The sequence below is a fragment of the Stegodyphus dumicola genome, chromosome 5, assembly GCF_044657685.1.
Source record: "Stegodyphus dumicola isolate Sdum_Otavi_A_Nest chromosome 5, ASM4465768v1".
In the NCBI taxonomy this organism is placed as follows: domain Eukaryota; kingdom Metazoa; phylum Arthropoda; class Arachnida; order Araneae; family Eresidae; genus Stegodyphus; species Stegodyphus dumicola.
In genome coordinates, this window is record NC_140772.1 from 177,838,262 (window position 1) to 177,860,951 (window position 22,690).

At 33.3% G+C, this 22,690-nt stretch overlaps 1 protein-coding gene across 1 annotated transcript in view; it reads left to right on the forward strand.

The window, feature by feature from the left end:
* The first annotated feature begins 1,365 nt into the window (after positions 1 to 1,365).
* LOC118199505 (diuretic hormone receptor-like) overlaps positions 1,366 to 22,690 on the forward strand; it is a 509,054-nt gene continuing 487,729 nt past the window's right edge. The window contains exon 1 of the mRNA XM_085817429.1: positions 1,366 to 1,563. The gene's annotated coding sequence lies outside the window, so the exon portion shown is untranslated. The remainder of the gene's footprint in view (positions 1,564 to 22,690) is intronic.

Here is a 22,690-nt window from a genome sequence, read left to right on the forward strand (position 1 = left end):
TATTTTTGACATGTTTTTTGCTTCAGCGTTAGTTCTACTGATATTTATGATTTAGTGTATATGTAAAGGGAAGTTAAGAAATCTTTGTTATTGCGTATTTATTATTTGTTGACGATTGATTCTTTTTGCTATTTTATACGTTTATATGCAAAAACCTTAAAATTTATTTCATACTTTATTTTCCTTAAACAAGCCCGTATATATACGGCCTAGAATTAATTTTTGTGATATCTGTAAGAACGTATATATACGTGCATATTAAAATATGTCAAAGAAATTGAGGCAAAATATCAAAAGTACACAAATCCAGGTATGTAATACCAGGAGAGTTTTTACATTAAAATCAAAAAATATAATTTGTTCTCATAGTAGATTTGGGAAAGTTTTGCTTTCTTCTTAGCGAAAACCCTGGCCGCTCAAAGGGTTAATTTTATTACTTATAGATTACGATATTTTTCTTTTCTTTTCAGGACTGGTTTTATATTTAGTACTTATTTGGGGTTAGAGGAGCCGATTGCGAAATAAAATGGCCGGTGTTCGAATCCCGGAAAAGACATTGTTGTAACTGGCCATCCGTTCATAGGAGGCAAAAATGGCCCACCTGTTAGTTGTCTCCACTTCACTAAAGTGACCGCCACTTCTGGCATTTGTAGTGGGAAAGACGAAGTCGGCTGAAGGTCCGTCGTTGTTGAAAAAAGTATGTATTTTTTGAAGCTCAATGATAGATCAATATAATTTAGGAATCAATTGTCCTCAGAGGTATTTGCTAAAAGTTATTCTTTTGCTATATTGCAGAGTTTCATAAAAAGTGGGTCGTGACTTTTTATTCCCCTTATTATATGTAGGTAAATAGAATCTTAAGAACTTAGGAGATAAAACATCGTTTACTAGTAACAAGATTAATCTCATATTTAAAAAAAAAGATCATTTTATTTACTCTGTAAAGGACAAAGTTGTCCAAATTGTGCGTTCTTGTGTAATAATATAAAAGCTTTTGTCTCTGTGATGATAAATAATATTTATAAGTGAGACACGAAAGTAGTTCTTTCATAATTTGAGTTCTCCATAAGAAACCTGAAAGTAATTATTATCAGCATAAAATTATTGGAAAATTTAAAACATGTAAAGTATTTTACCTTATAAAAGAATTAAAAAGATTTTGCCAAAAGAAAAGAGATCAAATACAGTAATTGTCATTAAATATAGATACAGCTCATGTTGCTGAAAAGAAAAAAAAGGAAACTCTTCATCACCATCTTCATCATCCTCATCTCTGTCAAGTGCAACAACTACCTGTCGCGTAACATTCCTAGGTGTCGCTGGCGTCAAGCCGCAACTGAACTGTAGGTACTTCGCCTCCAGTTTTGGAGATGCGTTTATTCTCCCTTTTTCCCGATAACCAGCGCCGCGACGCTCAAATCGTGTACAGGAACTTCAGGATAAGCTGCCTCAACTTCTTCAGATCAACTGATAAGAATAAGCGAAAAAAAGCTATCTGTAATTAAGTAATTCATTAAACAGTTTTGTTAGTATAAATTCATTATGAAGAACCCGTCATAACCGGTGAGTTAATTGCATTTTATTCTTTGTAGAGCGATAAGTTTGCTTAAATATATAACTGCATTTTTTATGATCTGTGTTCAAATTAATATATTCGGAAGTGTTTCTATGCAAGGGAAAATAATATTTTGTCACATATTTCTAGCAAATATTTTTTTAAAAAAACCTTTTTGTACAGAGATGTGATAGAACTTCAAGACATTAATAAAGAAATTATTTAATTAAAACTTCCCAAGTCCAGAAATTCGTATCAAATGATATAATACTTTTTTATATGTTTAATACTTTTTTATTACATTTTTTTTTTCAGTTTTACATCCCATAGAGTAAAAAAAATCGAACCTCTTTACATTTATAAGCTTAAAACTTTTCAGCACTGTCAAATAGTTAATTTTTTTATACCTAGCATAAAAAAACTAATTCATAAAATGAAGTATTCATTTATAATTCATAAAATGAAGTATAAATTAAAACTCTAATGCAAATGAACTCGAATAAGTAGTTCAAAATTATAATTAGAAGAGATAATTTTGTTCATAAATGTCAAGAAAGAAGTAAAATATCAAAATTATACTGACGTTAAAAAATATGTTTTCTTTCTTTATGGTAGTTGAGTTTTTACTTTCAGTTTTTAGTTTCCATATTTCATCTTGATGCATTCTAACTTTCTGAGCTTAAATTCAAGAAAATATTTATATTTTTAATTAATGTTGAAATATTTTAAACAGTTTTCAGTTTAAGCTTTCGAATTATCTGATGTACCTTAAAGCATTGATTAAAACATTATTTTAACAGGCAGAAAATTTGATATTACTACTAAAGCATATTAGAAGAAATTTTCATTTTTGAGTTTCTATTCTTACTTTTGAGCAACCTCCTTAAAGATGGTTCGCAAATAAAAACTAAATAAAGTATACACTTTTTTGAATATTTATTTCGATGAAGTAATTAAATATTGTTGCTTAAAGTGCAATTAGTTCATTATGATTCTTCTCGCATGTAACAGGAAAAGAAATTACATTTTATCACCTATCATAAGAAAATCTTCATGCTTTATCAGCTTCTTCATTGTACTTTTAATTTATGCTTATGCAAGTGCAAGCTAGATGTATATAGTAAATTGTTAATTTGCTTTATGTTGCAATACAAATACATTTTACAATTTTCTACGTAAGTGTAATTAAAAAACTCTTCTTGTTGTGTATCTTCGTGTTTATTTTATTATACATATATTCGCTTTTTAATTAACATTATCTAGGGTTTGACAGCAAGCAATTCTTTTGCGGGAGATTTTAAAAGCGTTTTATTTAATTATCTTTTATTATGTGAAAATGATTGCTCTGAATTCTCATTGTGCATTTTTTGAAGATGAAATTTATTTATAAATATCAATAGTTTATTCAAGTTTCAACACAATTTTTACCAACAGAAATAACGAAACTCTGTATTATTACGAAACTCTAAAGAAAGGAAGCACTTTTGCAAACTGGTGGAAAAAACTGCTTAGAATTTTTTATTATTTTAATCTAAAAATAAGACTTTGCTATGAGATCATTATAATAAACGTTTTCATAAATGTAAATGCATTTGTTTAATGCTTACAAATATTTGATATATTTTCCTGCTTGATAAAAAGGTCTTATTATAACACGAAGGTCCCCAAGTTACACAAAATCGAAGTTTCAGGCTGTAATGAAGAAAGTGTGATGTGAGAAGTATGCTGACTAAAATTTGTGCTTTTTGACTAAAATTCGATGTTCAGTTTGGTATTTGATTTAAAGACACATTGTAAGTATTTTGAGGCAATGTAACACAGTTCCTCCGTTTGCGAAGATGAATTAGCCTGAGCCATTTTTATCGCAACTCTTCCGCATAACAGTTTTAGCATTATTTATTGAATAATGTAAAAGAAAAATCAGCTCAAAATGATCACACAGTTTTAGAAAGTCATTGTAGGAATCAAAGCTATTAATTATCATTTAGACGTTTTGATGAACATAGAAAATCTTGAAGGAAATAAAATTAAACATTAAATTAAATTAATTAATTTAATTAATTAATTCAGTAACTAAAAATTCGTAATTTCAATTCACATAAGTTCTAACATCAATAACACCGTAATTTCTCACCGTAATTTCCAATTATTACACAATTTTAATTCGTCACATTCTAGCTGTAGATAACTGTACCAGACTTTATGGCCTTTTATCATAAACAATCTGGCTTCATTTGCCGCATCCAAATGAATAAATCTGCGTTCGACTGTACGCACTGCTTTAAATTTGGGAATATTTCTTAAGTATTAGTCATAATTTCAGCTGTATTTCGCATCAGTACATAAACTATATCTTGTTTTGGTCTTTCAATAAAACTCAGGAATATTTTTCTCCCTCATTTAAGCATAGATTCTTCTGATGATATGCTATTATTTACTAATAACTCATATGAAGGAAATCAAATTTCATTGCAAACACTATGAATTGCATTTAATCTGCATTAAAAATGAAAATTTAATTTCTCTGATTTATGTCTGCTAAAATCGGATTTAGTTTTTAACATCAGTTATTAATGCCAAACCAAAAGGAAGTTTATTATTTGATGTCACACGTTTCGGCTTAGTAATTTCTGATACATACGTGCAATAATTTAAAATAAAATATTCTGATAGCCTTTTTTGTGCATGGGTTTTGTTATATCGATGACGCTTTGGCCCCTTCTGAAGGTCGGAAAGTAAGATTTAACACATGTCTTAATTAATCCTCATTTCCACTTAAGCTAACAGGATATTTTATTTTAGAAAACATAGCGCTTTATAATTTTCAGTCTTTAAATAACGTAGAACAAATATGATTCTTTTTCAATTTTCAATTTTGAGTATAATCTTTCTTCTTGTATATTGCAAGCTTCCCTCTGCGAAAATTTCATTATTCTGTCGTGCGCCTAGTTCGTTTTATTCTCCGGTTTTCAATTTCGCTAAATCCGTGATTTTTGTCGTGCTCTTTTATGTTGAGTACAGTCAACATCATGCTAATAACAGTATGCTGAAGCTAAAGACAAAAGTTCATTTAAAAAGTTTCTGAAAAATCCATTCTTACCATTACAAGCAATGTTTCTCCTTCATAAACAATCACCTCATATAGTAATATTTTCTTTACCTGTGTAAGCAATTTCTAGGATTTATCAGAATTTAAAATCACGGAATCAAATATCTTCATCTAATACACAATAATGTAGATCCTTTCAGATTTTACAAACAATTTCGTTCTTCTAATCAGATCAATTCTTTCAGTCATATTAAATTTGCGTTGGTCTCTCCGTGTCTATTGCTTCATATTCTGTTCGGTTAAATTAGAACTCACTGGAAATCCATTATTTCCAGTATTCACCTCTTTTCTGCACTTCCACTAATTTTAAGGACAGGATTTCCTACATTATCCACAGTAGAAAATAGGCTATTCGAATTTAAGCAAATTGATAGCAGTCACAAAACGTCAATGACAGAAACGCTATCGTTATTTTTAACTAATAGTTTACTAATACTGGAACAGTTATTTACTAAATATATATCCATTGTCAATCAGCCGGGTAATAAAATTTTCTTATCCACTATTTTAAGACATTCATTAAAACAATTTCGTGTCCTTTCAGGAAGCCTCGAACCATCTACTGATATAATGAAATTATAGCTATATCATAATAGAAAGGGCTTCACGTAGTTGACAGCTGGACATATATTTGTCAATACTCTTCATAAGGCTTGAGAATACAAAGTTACTGAAGCTGTCCAAAGGCGTTTAAAAAGAGATAACTGAAGTAATGATGTATCGCGAAAATTAAAGTTAGGGATAAAGCTAGAGATTGTAAAATAACTTGTTTTAAAAATCACTTCGCTTTAAATTATTTCATTCTGAATACTTGAATTCAGACATCTTATTTCTGTCTCGTGATTCTGTGCTATTTACTTTCTTATGTTTCACAGTAGATGCTCAAAGATCTTCATTCTATTTTATCACACTCTTATTTTGTTTCATCTTTATAAGGCTACATAATGGTGGTATTACAACTCAATAAACATTAGTTTCCGTGAAGAAGATTGACTTGAACCTTATTCGGTTGAGAGTTTCCTAAAATAAAATTCATTCTAAAGTTAAAACTTGCTCATTTTGGATAGAAAGATCTTCCAAAAATGTATTTAAAAAACAAAATTCAAGTTGTCTTATATAATAATAGAATAGCTTTGAATGCTTCTTAAATATGCATTCTTTTAGCGCAATTTTCTTAAATAATCTTATCCCAATTGTGTTTAAAGTTTCCTACATAATTTTCATAAAATCATTCGAAATAGTTATTTGTCTTAATGCCATCATACTTTTAATCCCTCCATAGTATATAGGAATAAAAATCTGTCTGAATATTTACTATACTACCGCATAAACCAAAAACTGATTGTCGACTGGATATTTTGCTCGCAGATGGACAATGAGTGGGATTAGAACACATGCCTTCCAGCTTCTCTAATTTATAGTTCACAAGTGCTATCTAAACAACTACACGTACGAATTTACTAGATACACTGATGAATTTTTAAGAAGATTACATGCGCGTATACATCACGTATTACTTTACCTTAATCAAGACTCATGAACTGCAGCCCGGGGAAACGCCAGGATAGCATACGTGAAACATACTTTAAACGTAAGAAATAATATTCAAAGATTAAGTTATGAATGCGTGTCATTTATTGAAAGACATTTCGATGGATATTTTTGTTCTATTCATGGTTGTCAAAATTCTGAATTTGTTGGCATGTGGCACCGTTTATTATGCTTAGAATTTATTATAAGTAATATGCATTTGTTTTTGCGACGTTCGAACCTGATATAAATATAATATAAAAGAAATTATATAACGAAGGAGAAAGTCAATATCATGATGTTTTAGTTTTTGCCACGAGTTTTTCAGAAGTTTCATAAACGTCGCCTTTGCACGTAATCAAATATAATTAACTTATCGTCCAGATGACCTATCTGATATCTAGTTTTGAAATGTTTTTCGAGATACACAATGAAATGAAATTAATTTATCTTCTAAATTTTACGTTTACGTGTTAATTACTGAGAAAATTTAAAGGAAATAAAACATTATGTTTAATAATTTAAATATTAATTTTATTTTATAATATAAAAATGTTTGCAACAAAAACAATGCATTAATATTTTTTCTTCTGATCCAAAGAGGTATATGTGCGCCTTTACCATAAATAAGTCAAATTAACTAGTCAAATGAGTCAAATCTTTATATAATATGAGCGGCTAAAGTGTGTGTCGCCGATAGTTTATTGTTGCCACTAGGAAAAATGAGAGCGGAAATTAACGTTTCCGCAGTTTTTAATTAATATCTCGGCCGATTAAAGTCGTACGAAGATGAGAACGGTATCGATGGATTCGGAGAATTTTTTCGAATCCGAGGATACGCGTCTCGAAATTCAATTCGGCGCCGTTACGTAGATATTTGAGAAAAAAGAATTTGGCACGTAGCCAAATCACTCTAATAGGAAATACCCAAGAAAGAAAGTGGAAAATGTAGGGAAAACGTAAGGGAAAATTAGTTTTTAGTTAATATCTCGGTTAATTAAAGTCCCAAGAAGGCGCGAATGGTCAAAATGGCATGCCACGGACCTGTGGAATCCTACGGTGTGCTTTGCTAAGCCCGGGAGCCAGCCGTTTCGGAGGAGATGATGTTACTTCACCCTATATATATATATATATATATATATATATATATATATGCGGCTTAAGTGTCTGTTTGTCACTGTTAGTTTATTGGTTGCCTGCGTAACTGTACTAGCCAATGGGGGAAGTTGCCACGGTACAGGGTTGCCGTTTCAATTGAGACGTAGACAATTTTCTTTAAAACTTGCCTTTGCTATGACCATCCATAAGTCTCAGTGCCAAACGCTTAAGCGTGTTGGCATTTTTTTACCTGAGCCTGCATTTGAACAAGGTCAACTTTATGTTGCCTGTTCAAGAGTTCGTGAAAGAACGGACGTAAAATTAAAAATAATGGATGGTCCTCTGCAAAGCGAGCTTAAAAATGATGGAAATATCTACACAAGAAATGTTGTGTACAAAAAGATCTTTGACATGTGAATTACCATTTCATTATTTAAATCACCTTTATTGATTGAGCTAGCGGTGGCTCTTAAGAAATGTACCTCCAGTGGTTTCCTTCATAGCACTCTACTTTAAGCAATTAAAGAAGTAGAAGGGGAAAACCCCATAGGGCAGTAAGCAAAGGCGCGTCCTCGCCGCCTGCCCTGGGTAATTCAGTTTAAATTAGCAGACACATTTTCACAAATCATTTTAATTACAATTTATAATATCTAGAACAGCGGTCATTTCGTATGACCGCCGGGCGTTCTAGTTAACTATATCTGTTACTGGTCGAAGTTAATTATTGCAAGCTAAAATAATGTCTTATAATATTTTAATCATAAATATGTATATTCAGAAAATTGATTCAAGTAATGATTTAAACAGTTTTAAAATAAAGAATATTACAAAAATAATTCTTTAGTAAGTAGGAACACCTCAAATATAGTATAAATACAGTAGCGTAATTGATAAAACATTGCACTAAATCTAGTATTTTTCAAAATAAATTTTTATTGTTTTTAACAAAGTGAAGTAAAATGTTTAAATAAAATATGCAATAGCATTTTTAAATATATAATTGGTAGTTTAGTCTGAAGACAGAATAATCCCGTTTGAAAGTTTTTCTTGACAATCGTACATAATTTCTCATTTATTTACTAATCTATCTTATTTATTTTTTTTTAGTTTGTTAAAACTTTTGTCACCACAACCAGATATAAATGGCTATGTTAAAGCATTCTTAGCGTCACTTCAAGATTCTGATATGCTTGAATGCTAGAATGATATGCTGGTATATTTGTGAATTATCTTTTAAAGATCTAAATTTATAATTGCTTTGATGTTCACAAATAACACGGCTTTTAAAGCTATATGTATTGTTAAGCATCTATATAAATACCAGTAGTTATATTATTGGATATTTAGATACTAAGTTATAGGCTGCTTCATTTACTACCTAAGTAATGGCATAAATGTTTTGTCACTGAAAAACGAAACTGGAAATATATCTCGCTCATTTTTCAAATTGTCCTTTTGTTTGTGAGATATTTATATCTATCACTTCGTTCATTTAAACTGTGTTAAATAATTTTTTCTGAAAATATTTTCTCTTATTAATTTATTTTTAGATATCTGATTTATTAACGTTTATCGCCTCCCTTTAAACTATGCGGATGGATTTACATTTAAAGCTAAATTTCGTATTTCTCAAGAATATTTTCAGAAAAAAATTCAAAAAATCTTGTTTGTGCTGTAAAGAAAGTGATAAACCCTCTATTGTTATCGTAACTATTATTAATAGTTTGCTTATCTCAAAACGTGCAAGTGATATTTATCTGTAAAAGGAAGGAGGACTTACTTAAAAGGAGTGACACGCATTTATTTTATACGAGAGAAAAACATGGCCATACTCACACAACCGTTCGGGAGTCGAACTGGGTTAATCATTCAAAGAGCTCAATTTTATGTATAATTACTTTGTTTTAGATTAGAAGACTTTATTTACCTTCTGTGTTTCTTGCAATATTAAATTTGACGCAGATAGTATGCTTAATTGTTTTAAATTAGTGCTTCAGGGATGTTTTTATTTACTGTTGATTGCAATAATTTATCATTTGATGCTTTATATAAATACGAAGCTTTAATTTAAAAAACAAATAATATCAAATAATCACAAATTTCATAAAATACAAAATATTTATTTTTCTGTCTCGCATTAAATTCTAATTAATTTTAAAAGAGTTAATAGTTAAATAAGTTTTCCATTTAGTTTAGCAAACTAATTAATGTAAAACAAGAGGTAGAAAGGTAACACAGAAAATCTTTCTTGGAGAACCTTTCTAACAGAAAGTATTACGTATTCTCTTTAAACACAAGCAAAACTTTCAACCCGCATAATCCAACCGTTCACCTGGACTTGAGCTGAGGTTGGTTTACTAATGTTCAGGAAGCTAACGCACTAAGCCCTCTTCCCCAAATAAGCTTTTGCTTTCAATTATTTCCTAAGCATCTTGGTTGTTACTGATAATTTTAACTTACATTCTATTTTAATAAAAAAAAACTTTTATTATATATATTTTAACAAAATAATATCTATTTACGACCTTTCAGAATTATTGACATATGGAAATATTGATGGTTTTGAAATCTATATAACAGCTATCGTATAAGTTAGCGGAAATACTTTGTCATAATTCTTATATAAAAATTCCGAATTTTAAACTTTCCTTTTTATTTCTTTGATACTAATCAATTCATTTTATTATTTCACTGTTTCAAATAATACAGCAACTCAGAAAGGTTATGTCTGTTCTTGCCTTATCTCTTTACATTCCAATCTTAACAAAAAATGAGACTTAAGTGCCAATTCTCTAATCTATCCTGCAACAAATGTAGCTATTCCAAGGAGTAAGCATAAATGAAACCAATGGCATAGTTCTAAGAGTAAGGATATAAGAGGGAAAAACGGCAAACAGGCGAATGTTTCCATTGAACATTCGGGCCGTTATTCGGGCCGTTTTGTCTTATTATATCCATCCTATAAAATGCTCTTGTACAGGCGAATGTTTAGACTTATAAAAAGAAACATTTCTTTTTTAATATACTTGTTTAATCTCAGTATGCTATTTAAATAAACGTTTGTGCATGTGTGTGTTTGTTACAAAAGGAACATTTACGCAATCGCCACATCTTTTACGTTCAGTAAGTGGACTCTCGATAGCTTATTATGTCAGAGTGAAGACGCTGAGAGCAATAACTTAGTTTAAAAGGAGATAGAAAGAAATTAATTATGATAGCAATGAAACTTCCTAGGCAAGTGTAGTCTATGAACTTCAGTAACACGAAGGAAAATCAAATGTTGCATTACAAAACAATGAAATCGTATAATTTTTCAGAACAGTTTAACATCATTAATTCTTCTCCTAATTCAGATATTAGACTGTTTACACTGCAGATTTCCTCTTTACACTTTTCCAGGAATGAACAGAAAATAAACATGCAGTACATAACATGCAATAAAATTATACATTATCAAAATAATAACGAAGCATGATTACGTTAAGCTGATAAAGTAAACTAGTTAATTCTGTTTAAATAATTTTCCTACTTACTAAGTAAGTACAAGTAAGTTTTACTTGTGTTGTTATGCTGACACAGCGCTTTATCAGACATAAATCTGTGTGCAATCTTGATCGAAGGCTACAAAGGATAGTTAACGGAGAGCAGATAGTCAGACATGTACTTCTAAGAATAAAAAACATATATCAGAAAAAATAATGCTTTTAGATAATCATAAATAGTGAAAATTAAATGTTGTTAACTGAAATATAATGTTTTAAAATGGGGGTTTGTTGAGTGTTTCAAAGATGAAAGTTAATAACCGAAATTGGTTTTTCTTTTTTTTTTTTTTTTTTTTTTTCAGAATGAATAACTACCTTTTCATAACTAATTTAGAATTTGTTCTGGTTGTTTACCTGAGGCAGGCGTTAGAAATGTTGCAACGTTGTATCAATTGAATCTAACCAGTTATTATGATTTGGTTTCAGATCTTAAGACAGAGCGTGTTTCTGCTTTCAAAGCCATGTTACTAAGTTTCACTAGCTCACATAAGTTTATATTATTTGGCTTTGCATTATAGTTACCGATATTTCAATTGTTTATTGCCGGTAAGAAGTTTGAGTCAACTTCGCGTAAATCATTTGTGTAGCCTTGCTTGTGTTAATAGATTTAATCTTCAATCTTGAATTTGACGCTTACTTTAGGTTACCTCGCCACAAGTGGTTCCTGAACTTGTCGAGCACAAGTCGTGCATTTTAAGTTCTATTTTGATAAATCCAAATCTTTTGCAAAACTTTGTCGTTAACTTCGGACCAAGCGAATTTTCGGTCTATGTTTGCATGGAGTTTTGGAATTAGTTTGTGCTACCAAAGAAGATCAAATTCTATAATGATTTCAGCGAAGACATTCTAAAGTATATGGTACGTAACATTCTATGTTCGGAATGCAAAGACAATTGGCAAATGTTGCTGATATACGAGATTTATAATTTATCTTTCATGCAGCATCATGAACAGCCGACGTTTAGAGTGCCGGTGTCTGGCAGATATTAATAGATATTAATATTTCGGTCGCAGGCACTTAGCCGACTTGACATTTAGCTGACACGGACACTTAGCCGACAGGACATTTAGCCGACAAGGGCAGTTAGTCGACAGGACATTTAACCGACAAGGACAGTTAGCCGACAGGACATTTAGCCGACAAGGACACTTTGCAGACAGGACATTTAGACGACATGAGCAGTTAGCCGACAGGACATTTAGCCGACAGTGAGTCTCGCTGTTCCCAATGCTTTCAAGTTTCTAATACTTTCACATTTCATTCCTACTTTGCTCAACAGATCATGCTACATTCATTCCCGTATAAAGTCGTTTCGCTTCTCCCTCTAATGAAATTTCGTTTTCCTGTCAAGGAGTAGCGTGATTCGCCCTACTCCTCGCCGCATTGGAACTACTTTTTTTTTCTGAAATGCTATTTACACCCTCAGAATGCTATTTACACGTTAGACATCGTATATTTATTACTCTGAGATAGGGTTCCGGCCCAGTAATTCGTGCCTCGTGGCCTGCGACCACCTAACAGAAGTAGGTTGGGTTTTGTTTGGTTAATGTAATTACGGCAACGCCAGAGGAATATCTGTCTAAGAGGAGGGATACCTTCGAAAACTGGCTCGTATACACGTTACAATGGGGAAAACCACGAAAACACCCAGAATAATAATTTAAAATCCTCCTTCGAAGCTATAAAATTAAAGCTCATATAGTAATAGATAACTATATAAACAGATAGATAAGTTAATATTTAGATAAATAGAAATTGATATAGTGATAGATATACGCAGTATTCATATATTGTAAAGATAGATAAGACCCAAGATATGTAGCACTTAGAAACTGTCAGTCCTTAACGTGTGCTGCAGCTCACTAAATGTGTCTCTATGAGGTGAACGGATAAACCTGCAACAAATCGAGAATCACTTGCTCCAGAAAGGCAGGAAGCGTTGCGCAGGCTGGGAGTACTGGCTATTGTAAGAAACCGATTAGGCATTCACCAAGGATTATATACCTAGATATTTACCGCAGATCCCTGCTGGTGTTTATAGGTACAGTGACATATGTATTGCTTTCAACTCGAACTTTTTTACTGTTGAAATGGTCTTCCCGAATAAACGAGGCCTCATCACTGAATAAAACTAAGGCAGAAAACAGCTGATTTTAATGATGATCTGAAGCATTCATGACACAAACTCTAGCATTTGGTACTAGTCGTCTGCTTTTAAAGGATGAGCTTTCAGCTAGTGAAAGAGGTGCGTACGCGTAATCTGTACCTCATTTCTCCAGGCAATGGATCAAATATCAGTATTCGATGCTACTACTCCAGTAATTTTCATAAGAGCTTCTGAAACTCGGTGGTAATTTTATTCAGGAGGCACCTGATAGGAGCCATCGTTAACTCCTATGAGAGGACAGACAATTTTACATCCATGCCTTATCCGGGATTCGAGTCTGGACAATCCGGTATCGCAGTCAGCTTCTTTAACCACTATACCGTCTGAACGGCAAGTAGTACGTCCCATATCTCTCTGTGAGATTGCGAACGAGTCATTTTCACAGAGGTCTTCTGTCAATCGTGGCAAAGTTTGAATAATATAGAATACAGCGCATCCGAAATCACTCAAAATACGATTGTTGCGTTTCGTGACCATTCGAATTTACTTAATTGTACATTAAATATATGTCTGCCAATTCTTTGCATATGTAATCGGGCATAGCCTTCGTTTTGGGTGGTGTTACCAGAATAATAATCTGAAGCATTAAGGATGTGATGCTTTTAAAGAACAACATGTGTTTCGGCTGGCCTTCTATTGAAATTTGATGAGCCCATCAGTTGTAATTCTGGAACCTGTATAATTGTTCGAAACTTGAGTTCCATAAGAATTCAAGGTACGCTGTTTCTCTGGCAAGACAGAAATGAAGCCATATGTGCCGACTTTTGCTTGTCGACGTAGTTCCAAGTTTTCTGTCATCCTGACGGGAAATAGATATCATTGTAAATATTGTTCCTCTTGATGGGTAGTACAACGCTCACATTTTTTAAACAGTTTATGAAATTCTGCATATAGACTTGTTCTATACAAATAGAATTAAAAATGCGTAGAAGAACGAATTGAAATAAATTAAAATTATTCCGATTTTATGGTTCATATTCTAATCTTTTTCACCAACACTGTTAATTTCATATACGTAAATAAAATACAACATAAGATGTGCTGCTTTATGTAGATATACTATTCGTTTAACCCTTAGTAAAGATTACTCTTTCAAACGAGTTATGCATACTAAAAATACATTATTTTATTAAGTAACACATATTTTGGGTCGTAATGCCATGAAGAACATAACTTTTGTCGCCTATGAACTATTGTGTCTCCATATATTCTCTAGGCCTTGATAATATGCGCCTTCTGGTCCAAACCTATCTCTAACTACCAACATACTAAACACAAATGCATATGTATGAAGATATTATTAAGTAAATCTTGTAAACCATTTAAGAAATAAAATGCATACTGACATGGTTTAAAGACCTGTTTCAGGAAATGTGTTTGTGAACTACTTCAAAAGGAAAGTGCTTCTTAACAGAAAGACGTAATTAAAACCTATAGAGTTTAGTTCTTCAAAAAAATTTGCGATCAGTTCTCTGTAATAAAACGAATAGCACGCATTGTTTTTACTATGCAGAGATTCCTCCAACTTCAGGGTTAATTTAAAATATTGTGCGATTCCGTGATAAGAAATCCAAGAAATTAGAGGCCTGAGCAATAGACGCAGGTTCCGGTAAAACTAAACCATTAGATTGCGAATAAAGGATCGTTTCGCCTTCTGTGTCCGTTGCAGAGAGTGAAAGAATACTTTCTGTTCCCTACATTATCAAGCAAGCTGTTGGCCGCTTCGAGGTACGGACGTGCGCTTTGACATATGCATTCTTAAGCATAAATCGGCCTAGCGGCGAAGGTTAAATTATTTTACTGTAGGAGGTAACGGATGCGGCAGCTTTGTGGAAGGAAAGATTTGGGGCATGGCCTCTTTTATTGTTTAAATTATTCTTACACTGTAAAGCAAACAAAAGGGTAGACAAAGCTCTACTAACCTTATTATTTTCTACAGAGACAGTTTGTCGGCACGTGAAAATGGTTGAATGAATAACATGGGAGAAAAAATACCCTACTTTTCTCTTCTCTGATCGATGCGGAAAATATGTGCGGTGCTTAACTTGAATTGTTGAGTGATTATAATTGGTTGTAAAAACGTTGTGAAGTGACTGAAAATCACCAATTAAGTGAGGCAACATTGTTTCATTAGATGGCTTTTGATTGATAGTTAGGTCCGGAGTTAAAAAGGAAAGAGACAGTCAAAAAAGGGACTTTTTGCTTTTCGCTTCGAGTTGGATGAGAAGTTTAGTGAAAATGAAGAAGAAAACAAAAGAAAAGCAACATTATTGGACGATAACCATCAGAAAAGTAGCCAATGGATCAGAGAAATCAGAGTAATAGGTTAATGATTCTCGAGCATGTGCGAGAGAAAAGGAAACTTACGAAAGACATACGAGCCTTCTAGAAGATAATCACCTGTGTTGAATGATGCAGTGTATGATAAAGAAGGACATGAAATCATAAATCCTCTCAAAAGAATGCAACGATCAGTCCAATGTTCATTGTACAGTTTGTATAATGTAACGAAATACCGAATATATAATTCCAAAAGTGATGATCAACCGAATCTTTCTTAGAGACTTTTTTTTTTTTTTTTTTTTTTTTTTTGAGGGAAAGAAGTGAAGGGTGCTTCAGTATTTGAGTATTTAAATTCCTGAACTAACAACTTCGACTTTTGATCTGCTTCTGCCTTCGACTTTTGATCTGCGATGATTCGGGCATTGTGTTTCTATTTACGAAGGATTACAAACAGAATATTCAGGACTGATACTTAGCCAACGACTTGAAATATCGGTGATACGGACTACTGCTCTTATCTATGAAGTGTAATGAAGACTGTTTTGTACAGATATTTACTGTGATGGAGGGGCGGATCCTCTCTAGAAACAATAATGAACAATTGTAAAGCCCGTAACTGACCTTGCTAAGGATAGCTGCATAAATTTACTTGCGGTCTGACTCTTAGAACGTGATTCCTTACATCGCCTATTTCGTTTTCTTATAAGATTTTATGGAACTCCGAAGTAGGCTCATGTAAGTACTCCTCACCTTCTCCTTGCATGTAGTGACGATTATGTAAAACTAAGTATTAATATATAACTATTTATTAAGGGGTTTAGTTCCGAAATTAGGATAAAGTCTTTATTTTTATGCTTTTTATGAATTTAATATGTTATCTTTTATTATATTCTCTGCAGTTTTTCACTACACGTAACGGGAGGGATGTTCCGTGGAGGACGTTTTAAGAGAAAATGGCTGGTATCCACGTTATGTATGGGAAAAACCATGAAAATGCACATGAAGGCAACTCGTTCGCCATGACTCAAACTCGGACCGAATTACCACTTTTCAGCGCCTCTAGGCCGCTGATGACCTAATTTAATGCTTTAATATTATACTTAAGGACTTATATAAAATACTAATCTGTACGTAATTACGTCCTTATCTGTCTACGACAGAACAGTTAAACAATTTTAAATTGTGATATCTAATTGAAATTCGGATATAATGTTAGCGGTTGTATATGCTGAAACATTTAGCAATTTTAGCCAGTTATTATTCATTACATTTTCTCACACAATATTTCCATTAGATTAATGGAAAGCATAGCAAAATTAAGAACAGTTTTTTCCCTCAGACTGCCAGTCTGAGAAGCATCAAAGAAGTGATGTTTCAACTCCTCGAATGAAGAGATAGTAATACATGCTATAAACCATATATACTGAATTTGATGAATTTATTTAAAAATCCTTTTGACTGAAAGTCAAATTAAAGCCACTTCATGATGAGTACTACGTGTATAAACTACACTCAAAATCTAGCTTACATTATTCTTTTGAATAGTTAGAGCATTTTTTTAACTGAAGATTTGAAATTCAATGGATTAAAAATTAATACCTTCCATAGACTTTGAAATTTACTTTCAGGTTCCAACACATACGAAATTTCATATTACTATCATAAGCTCTATGGATTTACTTGAGCATAAAACAATAATGATAAAAATATGCTTTAAATATCACTACTAAAATATTTTTATCCCAGAATAATTTCAAAGTATTTATTTTTAAGTACATCTTAAAATACATTTGCATGCATATAAGCTATAAGTTATTTCTCCCGACTTCTTAGCATGCCATCGCGGTGTAGTGGTCAGCACGCTCGGCGCATATTCGAGAGGTCAGTGGTTTGAATCCCGGCCAGGGCATTGCTCATTATTCATCTCTTCTGCTTTAAAAAAATAACTAATGTCTTTACAAAGCTATTTCCTTTTTATAGCAAGCAATACTTTTGCTTTCAGAAAATTTAAAGCTTCGAAGAACTACAGTTCAATTTACACTTTCAGAAGAAAACAGAATAAATGTTTTTAGAGACGTTTATGCATAGTTAATTATTTTCAACTTAAAGCAAAGGGAATGTGATATTGTTGAGAATATTAATGCATACACTGTATAATATTTTAGGGCAAAGATTGCAGATCTTTCCTAAAAAGATAAAATTATTCAGCACTTTTTCGTTCATTTAGTGTTTAAAATTCAAAAAGGAATTTTCATTATTACTTATTAAAAAGTTCCAACAGAGAAGAGAAGCTTCTTTATTTAAGAAGTGAAAATAATATAGTTTTGTTTAATGAAATGCGATAATGGGAATAAATATTCATTATTTATTAAATTATATGAAATATAGTTAAATTACATCATTTAACAGAATTCACTTATCGCGCTTTGTTACAGCTAGACTCCAAAGCTGTCTCATACCAGAATGATAAATAATAAATTTTACTCCTTTTTACTAGTTTAAATGCGCTTTGTGGACGAGAAATAAATGAAAAATAATAACACGATTACTGCAGTCTTAGATTCGTACGGACCTAAAACTGCATTACTTCTATCTGAAATGCTGTCTAAAAACCAAAAACTGTTGTCTGCAATGCACGGAATTTTATCAGAGCTTTTATCTCAAAAAATGCTTGAATTCCTGAACATAATCCCCTCCTACCCTGAGAAAAGTTAAAACCATAAGCTCCAAGTAATCAATAGTTGGTTTATAGCAACTCCATTGAAAAGTGTTCTTGTAGAGTCAATAGCTGTTTGCGATTTTAATGAATATAATTTGCTTGTCATATTTAATGACATATATTTAAATTTTCTGGAAAGAAGCAATTCAAACCTCTGCTTTACTTATTTCCTTAAATAGTACTCTGAATGTTATTCTTTTATGTAAATTTAAATTATATTATATGCAAATTTTATGTGGCTTCTTTATGCTAAAATGTTATTTAAAAATGCTTTACCTTCTGAAACGAAAGTATATGTTAAAACTTGCCGAAAAACCATTTACCGAAGTTTGCAATTTATTTCAAGAGAACAGATTCATTGCAGCATAAGTCTGTTAGCTAAAAATCCTTGCCTTAAAAACTTCCTGTGGAGAACGTTTATTCCGTTTTATTTTATTTTGTTTGATGTATTTATATTGGTTAATGCGTTGTTTTAAATTACTACATTAACATATACTTGGAAGATTTCAGTGTCATCCTTTTAATTGTTGCTGACTGTTGACGGAGTACCGGGTCATCGTCTATTTTCCAGAGATTAGTGGGTTTTGCCCAACGTTTGCCACAGTAGAATGGAAGATCAGCCCTTAGGGAGGCAAACGTTTGCAGCAGGAAAATGCACTGTAAATCTGCAAAAGTATTCCCATTGTTTATCTGGCAGCAGGCATCTGTAAAGTTCTAGATTACACTGGATGGTACTAAGCGTATACAGGATGCCCACTAAAGTTCGATACCACCCGTTTAACTGACAAATAGCTGTAACTACGAGGGCCATCCAGGAAGTAGATTACGTTTCCGTCTGTGTCCGCTAGGGGCGGGGCTAGCGCGGCCATCTTGGGGTCAGAGCGTTGCGCAGCTCAGTCTGCATCTAGCCGTGCTAGTGGGAGGTTCGTGCTGTGCTCCGTTCAGATACTGTGACGGTTTGAAATGTCTGCGTTAATTGAAAATCCCGCGAGCTGCGAGGTGCGCTCAGTAATAAGGTTTCTGACTGCAAAAAAACTGTAAACCGATAGAAATCTATCGGCAGCTTCGTGAAGTGTATGGGGACAACATTATCACTGAAGGTGGAGTGCGTCAGTGGGTCATAAGATTTCAAAATGGCCGAACCAATGTTCACGACGAAGATCGAAGTGGGAGACCCAGCATAGTGACCGCCGAACTTCTCGAAAAAGTCGATGCTAAAGTCCGTGAAAATCGAAATTTCACAATAACGGAACTTTCTTTGAGTTTTCCACAAATTTCGCGAAGTTTGTTGCACGAAATCATCAGCGAAAAGCTTGGTTACCACAAGTTTTGTGCAAGATGGATTCCAAAAATCTTGACAGAGGACCACAAAAATCAGCGAATGGCTGCAGCGTTGAACTTTTTGGACGCTTACCATAAGGATGGTGACTCTTTACTCGATCGCATCGTTACTGGTGACGAAACATGGGTGAAACATGTGAACTGTGAAACGAAATTGCAATCAATGCAGTGGGGGCACACAAGTTCTCCCCAAAAACCCAAGAAATGCATGAAAACAATGTCGGCAAGGAAGATGATGGCGACTGTTTTTTGGGACAGAAAAGGTGTAATTTTGGTGGACTTCCTGGAAAGAGGCACTACAATAAACTCTCAAAGGTATTGCCAAACTCTCCAAAAACTCAGAAGAGCAATTCAAAACAAGCGCAGAGGAATGTTGAGCTCTAAGATCTTGTTGATTCACGACAACACACGGCAAATGTCACTCGTAAAGTTCTTGAATCTTTTAAGTGGGAGTTGTTTCCTCATCCGCCGTACAGTCCCGACCTGGCACCGAGCGACTTCCACCTATTCCCAGCAATGAAGAAGTGGCTGGCTATGCAGCGTTTTGATGACGACGCACAGCTGCAAGAAGAGGTAACGAAGTGGTTGAAGGCGCAGGCGGCCGAATTTTTCGACGAAGGAATTTCCAAGCTCGTACATCGCTACGATAAATGCCTTAATTTGTATGGTGACTATGTAGAAAAGTAGTATTTGAGTGTGGCTTTCATCTGTATATAATAAAATTTGTTTCCTATACTTTGTTTATTTTTTTTATTCCAAAACGTAATCTACTTTCTGGATAGCCCTCGTATGTTCATAATAATGGTGCCTAGGTATAGTAAAGAAGCTATGCGCTATTAAATGAGACCACACACTGCGTCACCTGTCGAAAAATGACTTAGATAGCTTTCTAGTCCGAAACCGGTACGATGTAGAAGAAAAGAGTGAATTACAGATTTATACAGCATCATCGATTTAGTACAAAAAGACACCTTGTGGATACGAATATTAAAAACAGAACGTTGAAACGCACATTTGTTTCTTTGCGATTTCCGAAACTGTCACAGGCGAAAATATTATTTTTCGGCCCGAAATAAAACGCCGCATCGCTGCACAATGGAATCGTTTGTAATTCACAATCGAAAAGACTTTCGTTCAGACGTATCAGGGTGCGTCCTTGTACTGATTGTCTATACAAACAGAGAACATAATATGCAGATCTTGCACAATCACGCCACAAAATGCATCAACTCATCTCAAGTTGAGCTTGGTGTCTAAAATTTGTGCATTATGCAAATAGTATATGGAATGTCACACCTGTTTACATAAGACAGCTAAAAAGAGAGATTTGTGAGGTATGTTGAAGTTCATGGTCATGGAGCAGTTTTCAAGAAATAATTATTCTGGCATGGTTCTACTTGACAGTGAATACAGGTGCAAGGCACGATCGGCAACTTTTTCCTGCAGGCCCGCATCCTTCATGCAGAAATATCCTACAAGTTGTGACCAGCTAAAGTAGGATGCAATGTACAGCCGGAAGATGTATTATCATATGCTGTTAATATCTGAACTGCCGCACAAAACAGAGAAGTGAAAACCGTTTCGTCTCAGAAAATGGCTTTTGGAAAATCCTAAATGAATTATGTGCTCAATCATACCGGCCAACACCTCATCAGGCATTACTAGAGAGAAATGTCAGGAGACATTTCACATGGTGGAATTTCATCGGTTACAGCCGAAAACATCGCGGACGAAAACGTCGCGGAGGAAACAACGCAAGGCGAAAACGTCGTGATACAAAACATCGTGGGAGAAAACATCGCAAAGAGGAAACATCGCAGTTCTAAAACATCGTGGTACAAAATATCGTCGTCGAAAATAAAGCGGCTAAAAAATTTCGCAGTTTAAAAACATCGTCGTCGAAAATATCGTGGTAAAAAATAAATTATCTACAAATCATCGCATGACGATAACATCGCAGACATGCCTTTTTCAGCTTTAATAATTGTAAATGGATATTTCCATAATGATTTGTGAGCGCAAGATGGAAAGAAGGATAATCTTTACTTTCATATTTTTTATTCACTAATAAATTTTTGCTGAAAAAGTAAGAACGAAATTTAAGCATAGAAAATTAAGGCAACTTATAGTACTTAATAGAATTTTAAACTGACATAGTTAACTAACAAAGGTCATTAATAAATCATTTTTCATAAAGTTTTTACTGGTAATTTTTCATTAAAAGTATAATCTAAAAATGTTTAGAAAAAGGAAGCTACGTAATTGAATGACCTTATCTATAAAAAATTGCTAATTATGAGATTATTTTCTTCACTTTTGTCAATCTAATACTCTTATAATGAAAATTATTTCTTGTTTTTCTTCAGTTTATTCTTAAGTATTAAGTTTCCTTCTTACGTTTCAGCAAAAATTTATTAGTTAAAAAAAATGTGAAAGTAAAAATTATCTTTTTTTTACCTCTCGCGCTCACAAATCATTATGGAAACATCCGTTAACAATTATTAAAGCCTGAAAAAAGGTCTGCGATGTTATCGTCCTGCGATGATTTGTCGATACTTTATTTTTTACCGCGATATTTTCGCCGACGATGTTTTTAAACTGCGAAGTTTTTGAACCGCTTTATTTTCGACGACGATATTTTGTACCACGATGTTTCAGAACTGCGATGCTTTCTCTTTACGATGTTTTCTCCCACGATGTTTTCTAGCACGATGTTTTCGCCTTGCGTTGTTTTCTCCGCGACGTTTTCGCCCGCGATGATTTTGCCGCGATGTTATCGGCGGACACCATTTCATCAAGAGCCAGATGTCAGTATAGCCAACATACTTGGCAGATATAGTGTAGACGCATGAGACATACGTTTCGCGGAATGAAATGTACAATAGGCGAACACCCACTACTGCGCACTGCAATATTCATCATGTTCTGCCGACGTGCGACATCAAATACATTTTTCGATAAATGTTTGGTGTGGAATTTACAATAAAAGGTTAATCGGTTTAATATTTTACCATGGTACATTAACCGCCACACGATATTTAGAACTTCTGTGAGACGTAATACCCGAATTTTGTCGAGAAATTGCCATTGCTTCAGCTCCTAAATGAATGGTTCTAACATGATGACACGCCTGGCGCCTAAGACATCAGAAGAAAAGCAGTACCTAATAGAGGAATTCGGAGTTATTTGTAGCTTCCTTTTCTGAGCTTGTAGGTGATTTCATTACCAATGTCGCCAACGTGCGCTTTTGTGTTAATCAAGATTGATTTTATATAATGCCGCCTCAGTCTTTGTAGGTAATGTAAGATTTCGGTTATAATTGATTATATATGCGTTCTGTTGACA